This window comes from Cibotium barometz, chromosome 29, assembly GCF_041138505.1.
Source record: "Cibotium barometz isolate CiBa-2024 chromosome 29, ASM4113850v1, whole genome shotgun sequence".
Lineage (NCBI taxonomy): Eukaryota > Viridiplantae > Streptophyta > Polypodiopsida > Cyatheales > Cibotiaceae > Cibotium > Cibotium barometz.
Genome location: NC_141074.1, coordinates 1,945,715 through 1,965,000, shown reverse-complemented (window position 1 = coordinate 1,965,000; position 19,286 = coordinate 1,945,715).

Genomic DNA, 19,286 nt, shown 5'->3' with positions numbered 1-19,286 from the left:
TGTTATAATTGTTTATATTCAAATGGCCGACGTGTTTATTGGGCGTCGTGTGAAAGGGCTTCCTTTGAAGGTATAGTGTGAAAGGCCCCTTAATTTCAATTTTCAAAATTCAAAATTTGAGGGGGAAGCCATGGAAGAAGCAAGCAGGGTACTCCCTCTCCCTCCTCCTTGCCCATGTGGGCTCTCTCTTCTACCCACGCCCTCATTGGCCTCTCTGCTGTGCTACCCCCCATGCCCTCTCTTTGCTGCTCCACCCACGCAGGGCCTCTTTTCCTACCCACACCCTCTCCTCCCTCTCTTCCTCTCTCCTCCCTCTCTTCTTCTATGGAGATGGAGCAACTCCATAGAGCAACACGCGGGGTCTCTCTTTGCTGTCCTATCCTCTTCTATGCATGCCCTCTGTTCATCTATGTCCTCCCTCTCTTCTTCCATGGAGATGGAGCAAAGAAAGCAAGAGTTTATGGGCGGTAAAACTTATGTCCTCCCTCTCTTCCTCCATGGAGATGGAGCAAAGAAAGCAAGAGTTTATGGGCGGTTAAACTTCTGTTCCAATTCTGGTTTCTTTCCCCAAGGCGGTAAAACTTCTGATGTAGTTCCAGTTTCTTCCCCCAAGCCCAAGTTTCTTCACCGAAGCCCAAGCCCAAGCCCAAGCCCAAGCCCAAACCCGGTCCCGGTCTTTTGGTAGTAGTTATGCACCACTATTATATATATAACCCTACCTACATAAACCCAATTTAGCTTTATGGGATTACTCAAAAATCCCTCTCCCTCCCCTCATCCTTCGGCCCAAATGTCTATTGTAGAAGAGTAGGCTCAAACCCAAGTTTGAGCCTCAAACTTGGGCTTGAGTCTTGTGAAACACACAAGGCTCAAACCCAAGTTTGAGCCTCAAACTTGGGCTTCAGTGATATAATTGTGCATGATGTGGATCTCCCTTTGTTGCAATGGCCCTTGATGCCTTTTCCTTGAATTACTACCATGTTTTTCCCATCATTTCCTTTCTACATATGTGTATATCCCAAAGTGTATATGCTGAAATGAACGTGTATCTATCAATATGCATTTTTTTGCAATTTTGAAGACATCCCCTCATTTCCTATGATGTGTAGAAGCTAATGATGTCACACCCATTTCAAATGAGTTTTTTCAAGTAGTTTATTTGCCATGTTTTTTGCTCAGACTCAGACTTTGGCAGCAATTTTTGCTCTTGTGCCCACATTGAAGCTTTAAAAGTGATTTTGATGCTATGGCATGTTAGTCCCATGTTAGATGTATCCCCCCATGTGGTTAGTTTGTGAATTGAACCCCCCAATTGGAGTAGATCTAAGATTTTCAATTTTTTGCCACTCAGGTAATCTATGGTCCGTATGCACAACGGTAGTACATTGGGTACATTTGGAGAGCCCAAACGCTCTCCGAATGCACCCAATGCTCAATGGTTGAGAAACGGGTGCATTCGGAGAGCGTTTAGGCTCTCCGAATGCACCCGTTGCTCAACCATTGAGCATTGGGTGCATTCGGAGAGCGTTTGGGCTCTCCAAATGTACCTAATATACTACCGTTGCGCATACGGACCATATCTATGGTCCGTATGCGCAACGGTAGTACAGAGCCCAAATCTACCTAATGTACTACCGTTGCGCATACGGACCATATCTATGGTCCGTATGGATATGGTCCGTATGCACAACGGTAGTACATTGGGTACATTTGGAGAGCCCAAACGCTCTCCGAATGCACCCAATGCTCAACCATTGAGCATTGGGTGCATTCAGTTGCGCATACGGACCATATCTATGGTCCGTATGGATATGGTCCGTATGCACAACGGTAGTACATTGGGTACATTTGGAGAGCCCAAACGCTCTCCGAATGCACCCAATGCTCAACCATTGAGCATTGGGTGCATTCGGAGAGCCTCCGAATGCACCCAATGCTCAATGGTTGAGCATTGGGTGCATTCGGAGAGCGTTTGGGCTCTCCAAATGTACCCAATGTACTACCGTTGTGCATACGGACCATATCCATACGGACCATAGATATGGTCCGTATGCGCAACGGTAGTACATTAGGTAGATTTGGGCTCTGTACTACCGTTGCGCACACGGACCATATCTCCGAATGCACCCAATGCTCAATGGTTGAGCATTGGGTGCATTCGGAGAGCGTTTGGGCTCTCCAAATGTACCCAATGTACTACCATTGCGCATACGGACCATAGATTGCCTGAGTGGCAAAAAATTGAAAATCTTAGATCTACTCCAATTGGGGGGTTCAATTCACAAACTAACCACATGGGGGGATACATCTAACATGGGACTAACATGCCATAGCATCAAAATCACTTTTAAAGCTTCAATGTGGGCACAAGAGCAAAAATTGCTGCCAAAGTCTGAGTCTGAGCAAAAAACACGGCAAATAAACTACTTGAAAAAACTCATTTGAAATGGGTGTGACATCATTAGCTTCTACACATCATAGGAAATAAGGGGATGTCTTCAAAATTGCAAAAAAATGCATATTGATTTAAAAAATCCAAAGTACTTGGACTTCTCACCCAAATGCTTCCGAAAACCAATAAATATAGAGACTCCATCATTATGACAAGAGTATGAATTAAAGCTTATTAGTGTCAAATAAGTGATTATGAAAGTTTTTAAAGTGTGTGGCTTTGCGTGTTCATGGAGAATTAAGGACAAAGGAGGAGGCTTGTTTTGCACAATTTGTGGGTACAACTATGCAATTAGAGGTGATAGATATATTTGGAACAAAAGATTTGGGAGGGAAGTGAATTATCTATGCTTTAGATAGTGGGTTTTTTGGGCCAATCATGTTGTATGATTGAATGAAATTTTCTTTCTTGGTCATGAGTGATGGCTACAAAGCAAAACCTCTAAGTACCTTAACTTGCTTTGTAGACTATTTATGGTTAGCAGTTGCTTGAAAATCCTAAAAGTCAAGGCTCAAGTTGATTAGATGAAGAATCATTCATGTGTTTTTTGTGAAGGTTTTATGTCGGGAAAGTTTTAAGCAAGATTGGGTTTGCGAACAAAGAAAAGGTTTTGTTGATGTGCTTGAAGCTTTGACTCCTATTTGCTCATGTTGATGTGCTCATGAGCCTTTTTCCTCTTGTTTTAAGCCTTTTATCATGCTACTTGTGGTGTTCTTGTTTTGGGCATGTGTCACTAAGTATTTGGTGTTTGGTTGTTGTTCGTACCCTTTATATGTCTCTTCAATTCTAAGGTTGGAGGGTGAGTGGCTAGAGAGGCAAAGTTTTCATTTCTTTTATCACCACCCAACAGCTTTTGGTGCCCCCACTAAGGAGCTTGCTCAAGTTCTTTCAGCTCACAAGGAAGTTACTATCACATTTAATTATCCAAAGCTCCATGGCAACATACGTGAAGATGTCTCACTTTTCCTAGACTAGATGGAAATTGCTTGTACAAGCAATCATATAGTGTATCTTGCACAGGTCTTGAGGCTCTTATAGATATGTGTCAAAGGGGATGCACAAAAATGGTTATAGCCCTTTACGATAAAGTTGGTTGCTATAGACCCACCAATAAAAGTTACAGTGGAGTCTTTAAAAGAGTCCTTAAAGGTTGAGTTTTGTAAAGTCAATGATTTTGAAAAGACTTGGAATGCCATCAAGAGCCTATGACAGTGTGAGATTAAGTCACTAAAGTCTTATGTGAAGTAATTTGTGGACCTATGGGAGAAATTATATGGGGCCCTTGTGTCAGAGCACCCTGCCCACATGATGAAGAAAGACCATTGTTTGGAGAGTTTAAAGCCCAGTTTGTGGTGAAAGGTGGAGCTAAAAAAGCCTACAGCTTTTAAGGATGCAGCGCGTGCAACAAAAAGTAAGGAATGGAAATATCAATAGCTAACCCAAATGGGGATAGGGGTTCCTAAGATCAAGATAGAGACTAGGAGAATGGAAACTATTCCTATTCTTATTCCAAGTGTGATTCGAGTTGCAGCAATTCATGTGACTCACGGCTACAGTGCTTGCAACACCTGAAAATGGATTTGAAGCAGATGGTGGACCTCATGAAGAAATTCACCCTAAATTTAATGAACTACTAGTGGTAGAGGGTTTTATGGTGGAAGAGTGAGGTTCCCAGTCACTTGTTATAATTACAAGGAGCTTTGTCATTATTCTCCATAATGCAACAAACCACCGGGGATGTGTTTCCTTTACCATGGTCCATCATAGATACCCTACAGGTCCAATGATTATGGAATTGAGGTTAAAAGTGAAGCAGGTCCTAGCAGATTCAGTGTAGATGAGAAGGGTAAAGCCAAGGCCATAAATGTCATCACTTTAGAAAAAACCAAGTAGGTAGAACCAGATGTTATGCCAATTGCAAAGAGGACTACTTAAGAGAGAGAAGCTAACAAAGGGATTACAAATCCAAGCAAAAAGAAAGGCAAAATGAAAGAAGCTAATGATGCAACAAATAAGAAAAAGAAGAGACCTTAAAGGAAATTTCAAACTTCAGAGTTTCCAATGGGGTGTTAGCGGCTCGCCGCGCGACGGACGTCTATAGCATAGCATACATGCACTAACATAAATATGTCAATACAAGGGAAGTGACCCGACTAGCGCGTGGAGGCTACGAGAGCTTGTCAAGGCTCACGGTATTCACACACATACAAGAGGGCAAGCTACTTACATATTCACATACGCACACACATTCTAGCAAAAAGGACAAATCCTATTCATAGACACACACAATGCATGCTAAGGATTAAAGAGGAAGTGTGGGGAGTTGTGGGTTCACCTAATGGCTCAATGCATTCAAATGGAAGCTTTAATGGAAAGCTTACACACACACACACACAAGAGGGAGACACTCTCTCTCTAATGTATACACAAAATTGAAGCTACCATAGTGAAAAGATGCAGGGGGGAATAGAGCTTGAGCTCTTGCAAGCACACACACACACTCACAAAACCCTAATAGAGAACACACAAGGTGAGAGGCTGAAAATCTTCTTCTTCTCTACTCAACACTCAACACACCATATACAAGAATAAGAGTACACACAATATGAAAGGTACTCAACCAAATACATACACGGGTTCTCTATAGTGTGAACCCGACTAAATGAGCTGGCGCTATAACTATGCCAGTCTCTAGAGTGGCTGTCACATAGCCTGTCATCCCACTGGCCGCATATCACCCAAGATCTCACCAACCATGCCAGTGGTGTAAGTGCGGGGCCTATCCCCCAGGCGGGTCATCAGTGTCCACCGCCTCACTAGAGCTCGATATCTCAACACTCCCCCTCGAGCTCAACTCCATCTCATGTACACCAAGCGAAGCCCTGAATCTGCGGAGCTTCTCTGTACCCAATGCTTTGGTGAAGATGTCAGCTACCTGATCCTCTGTGCTGACATAAACAAGATCAAGGTCTCCTGCCAAGACCTTCTCTCTGACGAAGTGGTAGTGGACCTCTATGTGCTTCGTACGAGCATGAAAGACTGGGTTCCTGGCCAACTGTATACTACTAATGTTGTCACAAAAAATGACAACTTGTCTATCCACTGATAGACCCAAATCTGCAAGTAGCTTTCTCAACCAAGCTACCTCACATGCTGCCATAGCAGCTCCTCTGTACTCGGCCTCTGTACTCGATAGAGCAACCGTAGGCTGCTTCTTGCTGCTCCAAGTCACAGCAGCACTCCCCAAAGAAAACATGAATCCACTGGTAGATCTTCTATCTGAGATACTACCCGCCCAATCAGCATCTGTGTACCCATGTACACATATCTCTGTCCCAGTCTCATAGAATAGTCCACAATGCAAAGTAGACTTCACATACCTCAGTATGCGTCTCACTGCATCCAAATGCGATTTCCGTGGAACCTGCATAAATTGACTCACCAACCCAACAGCATAGCTCAAATCTGGTCTGGTGATCGTCATGTAGATCAAACTTCCTACTATGCGTCTGTACATAGTAGGGTCCTCCAAGATCTCTCCTGAATCTGCACTCAACTTGCCATTCTGATCCAATGGCACAGAAATAGGCTTACAGCCTGTCATACCATACTTGGACAACATGTCCAAGCCATACTGTCTCTGCAGTAATCCAATACCATGTGGTGACCTAATCACCTCAATGCCCAAGAAATATCTGAGCTCCCCCAGATCCTTCATCTCAAACTTCTGTCTAAGCAAGATCTTTACATCAAAGATCTCTGCATCATGGTCCCCCGTAATGATCAAGTCATCTACATAGATGACAACAAGCACAACTCCTCTATCACCATGTCTCACATACAATGAGAAATCTGCATTGGCTACATGAAAGCCAATAGTGACAAGATATTCAGAAATCTTGTCAGACCATGCTCTTGGTGCTTGCTTTAAGCCATACAAGGCTTTCTTCAACCTGCAAACATGCTCGGGGTGACCCACATCCTCATAACCAGGTGGCTGCAACATATACACCTCTTCTTGCAAATCCCCATGCAAGAATGCATTCTTTACATCCATCTGATGTAAAGACCATTGCTTTGACGCAGCCACTACTATCACAACTCTCACCGTTGCCATCTTGGCAACTGGGCTGAAAGTTTCCTCATAATCAATCCCATATGTCTGCGCATATCCTTTGGCGACCAATCTAGCCTTGTACCTGTTTATGCTTCCATCACTGTTATGTTTAACTTTGTACACCCACTTGCATCCAATGGCTTTCTTGCCTTCAGGCAATTGCACTAAAACCCAAGTTTCATTTCCATATAGTGCATCCATCTCCTCATCCATAGCTTTCTCCCAACACACATTTCCAACAGCCTCATCAATGCATGTGGGCTCAACAACCTGCACAACCTTTGCCATATATGCATAGTGATGTGCCACATAACCATCATATGTAAATCTCTGCACAGGGTTCTTCACTCTCCCTGATCTTCGCAGCTTTTCATTCATGTCTTCCATAGCCTTCTTTACACCAGGTGTTCTCATAGCTGGGATCCCAAGCTCCTCATCAAGGCTCATATCTGAGCCACTAGACTCTCCATCAACATGAGAATGCCCTGCAGAAATGTCAGGCATACCAAGGGGCTCAACCACTTTCTCTTTTCCTTTACGTGATATACTAATCACATTTGCAGGGCTGGTATTATGACGCAGCCTGCCACTCCTTGGTCGATCAACAGACCCACTAGATGAGGACTCTCCTGGTCCACTCAAAGACTGTGATTGCTGACCTGCATTCTGTGCAACCACACTTCCACTCAAATCAGCCCCAACAGCTTCTTTTTCAGCAGCATACCAGCTCCTCATCTCATCAAAGACAACATCCCTGCTTACCCTCAACTCACGTGTAGCAGGGTTATAACACCTGTATCCCTTTTGCTCAAGGGAATATCCAATAAACACACATTTTTCAGCTTTTGGATCCAGCTTGGTTCTCAGCTCATCTGGCACATGCACATATGCAATGCATCCAAAAACTTTCAGATGAGATAAATCTGGTTTTCTGCCAGTAAACCTCTCCTCTAGAGTTACATCATGTATGGCTGTAGTTGGAGTCCTGTTCATGATGTATACTGCTGTAGAAACAGCCTCATCCCAATAGCAATGCGGCATATTTTTCTCTTCCATCAATGCCCGCGCAATCTCAGCAATGTGCCTGTTTTTCCGCTCAGCAACTCCATTTTGCTGCGGAGTGTATCTGCATGTATACTGTCTCCGAATTCCATTCTTCTTCAAAAATTCAGAGAACTCATTGGAGAAGTATTCTCCCCCTCCATCTAACCTTAGGGACTTGACATATTTTCCTGTTTGCTTTTCAACCAAAACTCTGAAATTCTGAAAGTGAGTGAAAACCTCACTCTTCTCCTTCATGAAATATACCCACACTTTCCTTGTGTGGTCATCAATGAAAGTGACATAGTACCTGCAGCCTCCCATAGACACGGTCTTCGTAGGACCCCATACATCTGAATGCACAACATCTAGTGCATTTCTGCTCACATATCTGTTACGTGGAAACACATGCTTTGTTTGCTTCCCAAATTGGCATGCTTCACATATTTTCTGCATACCTTCCACTTTAAATTTTGGCAGCCCTGTCACAATTCCTTTTGTCTGCATAGACTTCAATCTCTGCACATTTACATGTCCAATTCTTTTATGCCATATGTCTGTGTCTGCAACAACTCCTGAACCATTTGCAAACATCGCAGCACTCATTTCAGGCATGTCTACATTCAACGTAAACATTCTGCCCACTCTGTTGCCTTTTGCAACCAACCTGCACTTGTCTTTAAAGTCTTCGACATAACACCCATCAGGGTTAAACCTAACCTGCAAACCCTGCTCAATCATCTGGCCAACTGAAACCAGATTCTTTGTTATGTTCGGTACATGAAGTACATCTGCAAGGTACTTCACTTTGCCATCCTGCATAGATAATGGCACATCTCCAACGTGGGCGATTGGATGAGCAGTGTCATCCCCTGTTTCCACAAAACCTGGTCTTTCCGGGTTTTTCATCTCCTTGAACCACTCCCCATGACTCGTCATGTGGTTCGAAGCGCCTGAATCCACATACCATACATTATCTTTTTGTGCTGCATCAACATTTTCAGACATGGCATTCACAACATGCTGCATAACAAACAACCTTTCATTATCCTCATTATTTCTGCTTGAGGATGCATAGTTGTTTTGCTGCACTTTTCCATTTTGCATGTCAGCCTGCTTCTTATAACATTCTGACTGCACATGTCCAGGCTTACCACAGTAATAGCATTCACGTGCATCATTATATTGCCTTTGCCAATTTCCACGGCCTCTTTGACTCCCCCTGCCTCTGAATCTGCCTCTTCCACCTACGTGTTGTTGTTGTTGTTGATTCTGGGACTGTTGTTGTTGTTGCTGCTGCTGCTGGCCATAATTCTGATTACCTGTTCGGCCACCTCCTTGACCGCGTCCACGGCCTCCTCTACCTCGTCCCCTTCCTGAACTCGTGTAGAAGGCCTGTTGCTCTGAACTGTTTTTACTTTGTGAAGACTGTTGGTCTTCACCCAAGTTCTTCTCTTCGATAATCAGCATAGACACCAAGTCTGTAAAGTTGGGAATGTTTTCCCGAGTCTGAATAGACGTCTTGAACGCCTTGTATTGTGGCCCGAGACCACGTAGACAGACTTCCACCTTGTCATCATCATCTACTGACACACCAATAGATGCAAGGGATTCCACAATACCCTTTATCTTCAGCGCATAGTCATTCACAGACATGCTCTTTTTCTCCACAGTATGAAGTTCATTCTTCAACTGTATCTTACGTGCCTTGGTGCTTGTTTCATAAAGCTTTACCAAGGTGTCCCACGCCTCCTTGGGGGACTTGGCATCCTGAATGTGCCCAATCATGGTGTCCTGTATACTAATGGAAAGCCAATACATAACCTTCCTGGCTCCTTGGTTCCAGTCTTTAAATTCTTTTACATCTGCAGCAGTCGGATTTATATCCGGTATCTCCGGTGCCTCTTCATGCTCACCTTCTATGTAGTCCCAATAGCCTTTTCCCATCAGGAAATTAGTCAACCTGAACCTCCAAGCATGGAAGTTATTCTTGTCCAGCTTCTCAGCCACAATCTGTGTTATGCCATCATTAGACATCTTGCCAAACACACAATTTTACCAGAAACTGCACTCTGGTTTTTCCTGCACAACTGCTGTATTTTCTGCACAGCGGTACTATAGTACTCTCAAATGTCACCAACAGTGACTTCAATGTGCATACATACACCCAATGGCAACTGTAGACCTCTTTGCAGCACCCACAGTGTCTGCACAGTCAATCTGTCTTCCTGCAGTACTTAAAACAGAGTTCTGCAGAGAATCGATGACTTACCCGCAGTGCTCGAAATAGCCTGCTTTCTGAAAAACGGAGGTCCAGACGCGCCCGAAATGCGTTTTCGGCCCGAAAATTGTAGTCCGTAGGACTGTATAGTTGCCCTGTAGCTTCACTCCCGCGAAGAAAGCTCCTCAATCGGAGATCGTTTGCCGGTGCCTCCCGTAGAGCTCCCGACAAGGGTGTAGTCACCAACACAATAGGGAAGAGTAGTTGAAGCTCTTACCCTCGTACCGCTTCCTGTGGTTCTCTTGCTTGCAGCTCAGCCCTTAGCACGAACCAGGCTCTGATACCATGAAAAGATGCAGGGGGGAATAGAGCTTGAGCTCTTGCAAGCACACACACACACTCACAAAACCCTAATAGAGAACACACAAGGTGAGAGGCTGAAAATCTTCTTCTTCTCTACTCAACACTCAACACACCATATACAAGAATAAGAGTACACACAATATGAAAGGTACTCAACCAAATACATACACGGGTTCTCTATAGTGTGAACCCGACTAAATGAGCTGGCGCTATAACTATGCCAGTCTCTAGAGTGGCTGTCACACAGCCTGTCATCCCACTGGCCGCATATCACCCAAGATCTCACCAACCATGCCAGTGGTGTAAGTGCGGGGCCTATCCCCCAGGCGGGTCATCAGTGTCCACCGCCTCACTAGAGCTCGATATCTCAACACATAGCCTAGAGCAACCCAAGGCTACACCATTGAACCATTTACATAGATTAAAACTTCATTAATCAAAGATTAATTACACACACACACACTCTTTAACCTAAAGAATGCACACACATTAGCTACTCATTCCTTAATCCAAAACGAATGATTAGGCAATAGAAATGTAGACAATGATGGAGGCAAGAACCTTTCTTTGCATTAGAACGGAAGAATGTACACGAATCGCGCGTAGGAAGCGCCGCAAGATGCTTCTCTTCTCTTTTAGTGAGCTCCTCTCAGTTACGATAGAATTAGGATCCTTCTAAAAACCTAGCTCATTGACTTATATACTTCCTAGGCTTTTTAGAAAACTGACTTTCACGGTGAGTGTCCGTCACTTACAAGCTGGAAGCCTTTTAGCCCCGAATTACATGACCGTAGTTAATTACAAGGCTTTGATGGGAAAGTATTTTAAAATACACAGCTTTTTACAGGACTCAAAAAAATAATAATCTTTGCCGATTTCCCGCGCTCGTTTCTGTATTTGTTGCTTCTTCTTCCTGCTTGTCTTTACTCTTCCTTCTCGCTTGCTCCATGTACAACTTTCTTCACTTTTAAGTTGGCGCTAGCTTGCTGAAACACTCCCCCCCTCCTATTTAAGTGTCTGTCCCTGGACACTTCCATTTGGTGTTGTAGGCGTCAAGGGTACTGCTTTGTTGCGGTGTGCTTCTTGTGGCAGTTGATGTTTTCAAGCTGGTGGCTTCCACTTCTTGTGCTTTTCTTCTTGATGGCTTTGGTTGTCTACCTTGAGCTGCCTGTTATGTTAGGTTCTTCATTGTGTCTCCATCTCGTCTTCAAGCTTGGATTTGCAATTCTTGAACATTTGAAGGCTGGCAAGTAATTTGACTTTATGTGGCCAACTTTGAGATGAGAGCACAAGTATTATTGGTGGTATTGTAAAAAGGAAAATAAAAAACAATAAAAGGGAATAAAATTTTAGGTCTAAAACCTAGACCCAGTAGGAAAAAGTGCCTTTGATTTCAGATCTTATTAGTGATGGTGTTTATGAGCATATAGTAGAGAAAGTTATGTTATGCTAAGTTCTCCATAAGTGGATGGTGTAGGGTGTAGTGCATTGGCAGTGCATGGGTTTAGCAATTGAAGAGTGCCTAATGCTTGTGTCCAAGAGTGGGACACCCTAGTATGCATACACAAAAAATGCAATTAAAACTTTATGCAGTGCGAGAGAAAATTCATGATGGGTACTTTGAGAAGTGGATGTAGCCATTAGAGCACTATAAGTTGCTTCAATAGCTGCCATCTCTTCCAAAAGGGCTTTTGTTGTTGAGGTTTCTCAGCTCATCTCACTGTGCATTTGTGCGTGAGTGTAGGACTTCTCCGCCACTCCTCCGACTCTTAAAGTAGTAGAATTAGACTCTTATGCTCATCTCATCCAGCATGAGCGACACAGTTATCTAGCTCAACTCTCTAGGTTAAGCTTATACCTATTAACTAAGATGCATACACAGAGTCTAGTAGGACTAAAAAGCTTTTGGGACTGATGCTTTGCTCATTTAGCGGCTTAGCTGCCCGACTCTTGACTCTTATGTCCCCAGCTGGGTGATGACTTGGACTTTTACAAAATGTTCTCTGAATAGCTTAGAATGATCTTGATGTCCGAACAATTTGTTGTTGATCACCTCGAAGTTAATTTTCATCTATTTCTAAGTTTGAAAGCTTCGATGGCATCCTGAAGAGATGCACTGTTTTGTAGATACTTTAGTTGCAGCATGGCTTGTTTTAGTCCAAAGATGCCTTAACTTCTTAGGTGAGCTACTTTTCTTTGATGTTTTCTTTGATGTATCTCCCCCCTCTTGTTCTTAGCATAATTGACATGTGCAGGTGCATGGGTGTCCAAGAATGTGCCTAATGCATGGCCGTGTAATGTGGCCCTATATGCGTACACAGTCAATGCATTGTTAACAACATGCAGTGCAAGAGGAGGATCTTGGATCAATTGGATCCAAGGGTTGTTGATGACGAGCCTTGTGAAGCTAAATACTTCTCGACTTCACGTAGTACATCAAGCCTTTGTTGTTCTAGTAGGTAAGTAAACTGTTGTACAACATTTGTACAATACCTTGGTACCATGGTTTCCACTTTCGAGAAGGAAGTAGATGTTACCTATGTAGTTAGTGGCCTTGGTACCCACTTTCCTTTCTCCTGTTTGGTTGCATTTGTTGATGGCCTGCTGGTCGGCTTTGACTTTTCCTTTTCCTTGGTTTCTGGCGTTGCCATGGCCTGCTGGCCGGCTTTGACTTTTCCTTTTCCTTGGTTTCTGGCGTTGCCATAGCTTTATGTGGTGGCTGATCATGTGCTTTCTTTGGTAGCCACACTTGTTTTGTTTGAGTGACCTTTGGAGACTTTGTTGGATTGGCATTGAAAGTCTGTTCAGGTCAAGGTTGGGTTGTCTTTGGCAGCCATATGTACTTTGTTCCCTCATGGTAGCTTTGTGCTTGGAGGGCTACCTTCTTTACCCACCTACTGGTTGTTCGTTGAGAAGCCCACTGATTTGATGACTTTGACGTGTTCTTTTGCTTATGGGGCTCTCGTTGTTTTGGAACCTATTTCTCTGCTATCACCCTCGATTGGCGTTGTGGTGACTTTCTTTTTGTGACAGGGACTATTCCTTTAGGTACCCACATCTGTGATTGTCCTTGTTGTGCTTCCTTTATATTCTTGGGAATCCACACTTGGTTGCTTGACTTTGGCTTTCTTTGCTTTTGATGACCTTGCTGTGTTCCCTTGAATCTCTTCGTTGGTCGTTTGTTGACTGATTGGCGCTGTTTTAAGGGTGCTACCACCTTTGTTCTTTGTTTCGCAGTGTGCTTTCCTTGGCGGTAAGGTACCCACAAAGATTGGTTTCCTTTCTGAGCCGCGACAAGCGCCTTGGATATCCAAATTCCTGTGTATTGTCTTGGCTCCTGCTTGTTTTACCCACCTGTCGTTTTGTTGACTTTGTTGTCTCTTCCGTTGGCTTAGCAATTGGTGGTAGGTGGGGTATATTTGAGATGTTTGGATCTTCATCAGCAGTGATTGTCTGTGTTGGCTGTGTATCCATCTCATCATCAGTGTCTTATTCGTCCATGTAATATTTATTAGAGATGAATGATTCGAACATTGTATCACCATTCATCTCAAATTCTACTCCGTCCTTCTTCCAATTGTGGCGTGCGTTGTACTTTCTTTGCCATGGGGTTCTCAGAATCACTGGCGTGTTTGTCTTTCCTGGCTTCATGACATAGAATCTATGTCGCACATTAAAAATATCAAGATTAAAGTAACCAATGCTGCCCGTTTTATTGCACGTAAATGTAGTCAACTTTACGTTTGTTGTCTCAAGTGTTGGTTGGTTTTTGAGAGACTGCCATTTGTCATAGCTCAAGGTGTTTAAATCTGCCCCAGAATCAATCAAAGCATATGTCATTAGGCGCTCTTGGCCTATATAGACTATGACTTGTGGTCTGACTTGAAAGTCTTTGCCATCAAGGCTTCACTATAAAAGGGGAGGGTCTTTACCGCGTTTATAGCCCCCCCAATACAAAGGATTTTTTAGAGGTCTAAATTTACGGATATGCGGTAATGCCCGCGGCAATGGATCACGCGGTAATAAGCGCGGTAATATTACCATTTAAAAAAAATAAAAATTGAGATGACCATTTGGATGGGCCCATAGCTGGACCCATTCAAATGGTCATCTCAATTATTTTTTTAATATATAATTAATTAAATGCACACACTAATTACATACTAACAATGTTTAATTAGTGTATGCGTGCACATATTAGTGTGCGAAAGTGTTTGCACACACTAATAGTGTGCATGCATACACACTAGCGCTCATTAGTGTGTGTATGCACACACACTAATGCAAACATTAGTGTGTGCATTCACACATTGGTCATTGGTGTGTGGCACACATTGTGTGCATGCGTATACACTGATGTGAGCATTAGTGGCACACATTGGTGTGTTTGCCATATATTAGTGTGTAATTAGTATGTAATGCACACACTAATTGCACACTAATTAGTATGTGCGCATGTACACTAATGTGTTTGCCACATATTAGTGTGTAATTAGTATCTAATGCACACACTAATTAGTATGTGCGCATGTACACTAATGTGTTTGCCACACATTAGTGTGTAATTAGTGTGTGCGCACATACACATTAGTATGCGCATGTACACTAATTAGTGTGTAATTAGTGTGTGTGCATGTACACATTGGTGTGTTTGCCACACATTAGTGTGTGGTAAACACCCTAATTAATGTGTGCATGCGCATACACTAATTTATGGGTAATTAGTGTATGTGCATGCACACATTGGTGTGTTTATCACACATTAGTGTGTGCGCATGCCACATATTAATGTGTAATTAGTATGTAATGCACACACTAATTACAGACACTAATAGTGTATGCATGCATACATTGGTGTGTTTGCCACTAATTTAGTGTGTAATTAGTGGTGGCAAACACACCAATGTGTAATGTATACACTAATTACATACTAATTAGTGCGTAATTAGTGTGTAATGTATACACTAACTACACCCTAATTAGTATGTAATTAGTGTATAATGTATACACTAATTATATACTAATTAGTGTGTAATGCACACACTAATTACACACTAGTTAGTGTGTAGTTAGTGTGTACGCATGCTCACATTAGTGTGTGCTTGCATACATTGGTGTGTTTACCACACATTAGTGTGTAATGTACACACTAAATACACACCAATTAGTGTGTAATTAGTGTGTGTATGCACACATTGGTGTGTTTGCCACACACACATAAACTAATTACACACTAATTAGTGCGAAAGTGTGTACGCATGCTAATGTTAGTGTGTGCTTGCACACATTAGTGTGTGCATGCACACATTGGTGTGTTTGCCACACATTAGTGTGTAATACACACACTAATTGCACCACTAATTGCACACTAATTAGTGTGTAAGTAGTGTCTACATGCACACATTGGTGTGTTTGTCACACACACATACATATACACGTGCACAAACACACATACACACACACAAACACACACATACACACACACACACACACACACACAAACACATATATGCATGTGTGTGTGTATGCACACATTAGTGTGTGCAAACACACCAATGTGTGCGTGCGCACATGCTAATGCAAACATTAGTATGTGCGCATGCACGCATTGGTGTGTGCATGCACACAATGGTGTGTACATGCACACATTGGTGTGTTTGCACACACTAATGTGTGTATACGCACACACATTTGCGTATATGTGTGTGTATATGTGTGTGTGTGTGTGTGTGTGTGTGTGTGTGTAGAAAAGCAATGGACAATGCACTTACATTCGTCGTTGATAGAAGATGTTGAGCTTTGGAGGATAGAGGGAGAGAGAGAGAGAGAGAGAGGGATAGTGAGCTTGTAAGAGGAGGGGAGGGGGGGTGGAGAAGATGGCTATGGCTATGACTTTCCCGCTACTCCAACTCTTCATCTTGCAAGAAAGGGGGTAAAAATGCGGGGAGGGTTCGCCTTTGCCCCCTTTTTAAAAAAAATTTAAAAAGTGCGGTAATAAGCGTGGTAATAAGCACGATAATAGTAGGGGTAATAGTGGGGGTAATAGTCGTGGTAATAAGTGCGGTAATAGTAGGGGTAATAGTGGGGGTAATAGTCGTGGTAATAAGCACGGTAATAGTCGCGGTAATAAGCACGATAAAAATGCTTTCATTTAGAAAGGAGCTCTCTCTCTCCTCTCTCTCCTCTTTTGCTTACTCTCTCTCCTCCCACGCGGTAAAGTAGCACGGTAAGCAGTCCGTCCTCTTGTAGTGGCACCTCAGATCCTCTTGGTGATGCCATGGAAGAAGCACTACGAGGAATGCTCCACGTCCTTGCCACCATCAAGAGTCGCAAGAGCACCGACACCTGAGATCTCTCTCAACGCACGCATGCCAAGTGTACTGTCACTCACCTCGTGAACTATGCACCTCAGATCCTCTCGGTGACGCCGTGAAAGAAGCACTACGAGGAATGCTCCACATCCTTGCCACCATCGTGCTCTTGTCCACTTAGAACCAAGAAGAATTGGTCCTTTCAAAGATCCTGCGGGCATAACCAAACCAAAAGACTTGCGACCAAGCCCACATTATCTAGGTAGATACCACAAAGGGTGAAAGCATGCTAAGATGGCTCACTATTTGACCTTTTTTAGTAGAATTTATAGCAATTAGAGGAAAAAAGGTGGGGCATGGTATAGTTTTTGCAAATCAAGTTCAAATTTTGCGGACATTATAGATTTAGAATGTCCCCTTAAAGCTGTATCCATTGATAAATACAAAATTCCACATTCCCAACACATTTGGACATCAAGAGTGGCACTGCTATAGTGCTATCATAGTCCATATCCCGGACACAACTATTTAAGCCACCTTAGCATGCTTGTACCCTAAACCAAGCACCTTTACTTTTCTTCTATTTGAGCCCTTTACTCTCAAATCACTTGATTCTCAAGCTTGGGTTTACCTAGTTAACACCAAGCGACATATGAAAGCAAATCGTGTATGGCTGTGCCATCAAGCAATGCACTAAAAAGCATTTTGCCATACAAACTATCAAATTCAACACATTTTCTAGAAAGCAACGATGTGACTTCCTTGGTGATCTTGATTTTTGTTTGTTTGCTTACATCTATCTTTTCTTTTCCCTTCCAAAGAGTAAATTTCTTTGCCTCATCTTTCACTGGTGAAGATGGTTGTTCTTAAACAATGGTGTTTGCGTTTGAGCTCATGGATGTGTAGAAGATACGGGTGGTTCAAAAACCAAACTATTGCTATTACTAATTGAAGCCTTGGTGCATTTTAGTCCCATTACAAAAGTTACGAGCTTTGTGAAATAAATATCTATAAAACCAGGTGATGGTTTCATTGGACTCTTCTCATTGATTTTTGGGCTAGTTGGTTTCGTTTGTTTCTCAACAGCTATTTCAGGAGGCATTGTTTTGAACACGTTCTTCCTCTCTTTCCTCTTGAAGTGCCTGATTTAGGCCTTTAAACTTGTCTTGCAGAGGTGCTAGCCTTCTTGTGCACTCTGCAATGAGTAACAACATCTGTTGCCAGTCTATGGGGTGCTACGTTTGAGTCAATAGGTCAATGAGCATATTTCTCTCAATTTCATAATCCCAATCATTACCCTTTAAAATACCTTTGGTTGGTATTCTAGGTTGATTTGACAGAGATACAATCTGTCCACTAGGAGAAGACAAATGGTTTTGCTTATTCACTAATGAAGATTATGAAACTTGAGCTTGCATAGGTTGACTACTAGGATATTTTGACAATTCAGTCGCAAGCAAGGATCCTTGGCCTAGTACAGGGGCATTGAAGCCTTGTACTTGACCTCGTTGGTACTATGCCATTGAGTCAATGCAATCAAAAAGATATTGCAAATATTGCTTATCCACAACGTAGCTCTAGATATGGCATACATAATATCAACCCAATATATCATATAAGACCTATTAGTGATCTTGTCAAAGAGAACTTGTGTATCTATTGTATAGATCCACTTAGTAGAATCTATGTTACCATGATTCCACGTACTCATTGGTCCAGTAAAAGCAATTTTTCACTACAAGAGGACGGGTTGTTTACCGTGCTACCTTACGGCGTGGGAGAAGAGAGAAAGAGCAAATTAGGAGAGAGGAAGGTCTTTGCTGAATTGCCGCGGTTTTGCCACCTGTATTACCACGTATATTACCGCCTGCATACCCACTATTATTGCGGTGACACGCAAAATTTTCGAGCTTATATCCTCTTCCATTATCGTGATTTATTCCTTCACATTGTTTTTGTTTTTTAAAAGAATAGGAGGGGACCCCCCCCCCCACAAGCTACTCAATTGTACATCCCATGGTGAATTTTTTTAGAAAGCATGCGCCCTTCCCCCCCCCCAACACACACACACAAGAAACTACATTGTACATCCCATGGTGACATTTTTAAGAAAGAATCACCCTACTATTTGTATAGTCCCTATTGCATCCTACTATGATAGTCGAATTGTTTGTATAGTCACTGTAGTAGTCTACTATCTTGTACTTCATCCTATGTTTCAAAAGAATGTTAAAAAAATCACACATGAGTTTTTTGTGTTTGAACTATACTTAGCGTTCCCATATACACATCGGCAATGCATGTACGAACATCACACACGGTTAATTCAAGCGATTGTGTGTGCGTTTATGTGTGTGTGTGTGTGTGTGTATGTGTCCTCTCTTCCCGAACATCGCACACATTTAACTTGAGAGATTGTATTCTCACAATCATCGCATCGAGATAAATTGAATTGAGAGAGAGAGAGAGAGAGAGAGAGAGAGAGAGAGAGAGAGAGAGAGAGAGAGAGAGAGAGAGAGAGAGAGAACCCAAGAGATCATATAAGCGATGGTTTATATTAATTCTCATCTTCTGAAGAGGAGAATGAAAATGAGCAAAATGAGGATCAACCTCACGACAACCCCCAAGACCCAGGAAGAAATGTAGCCAAGGACCTGAAGCTCAGAATGCCAGTGTATAAAGGAAAGAAAGGGAGGGACCCTCAGGTCCATGTACAAGCATTCGAAAGCTAGGCAACACTCAGAGGGCTTCCAAGATGGGACTGGAAAGTGTGCTTTCCCC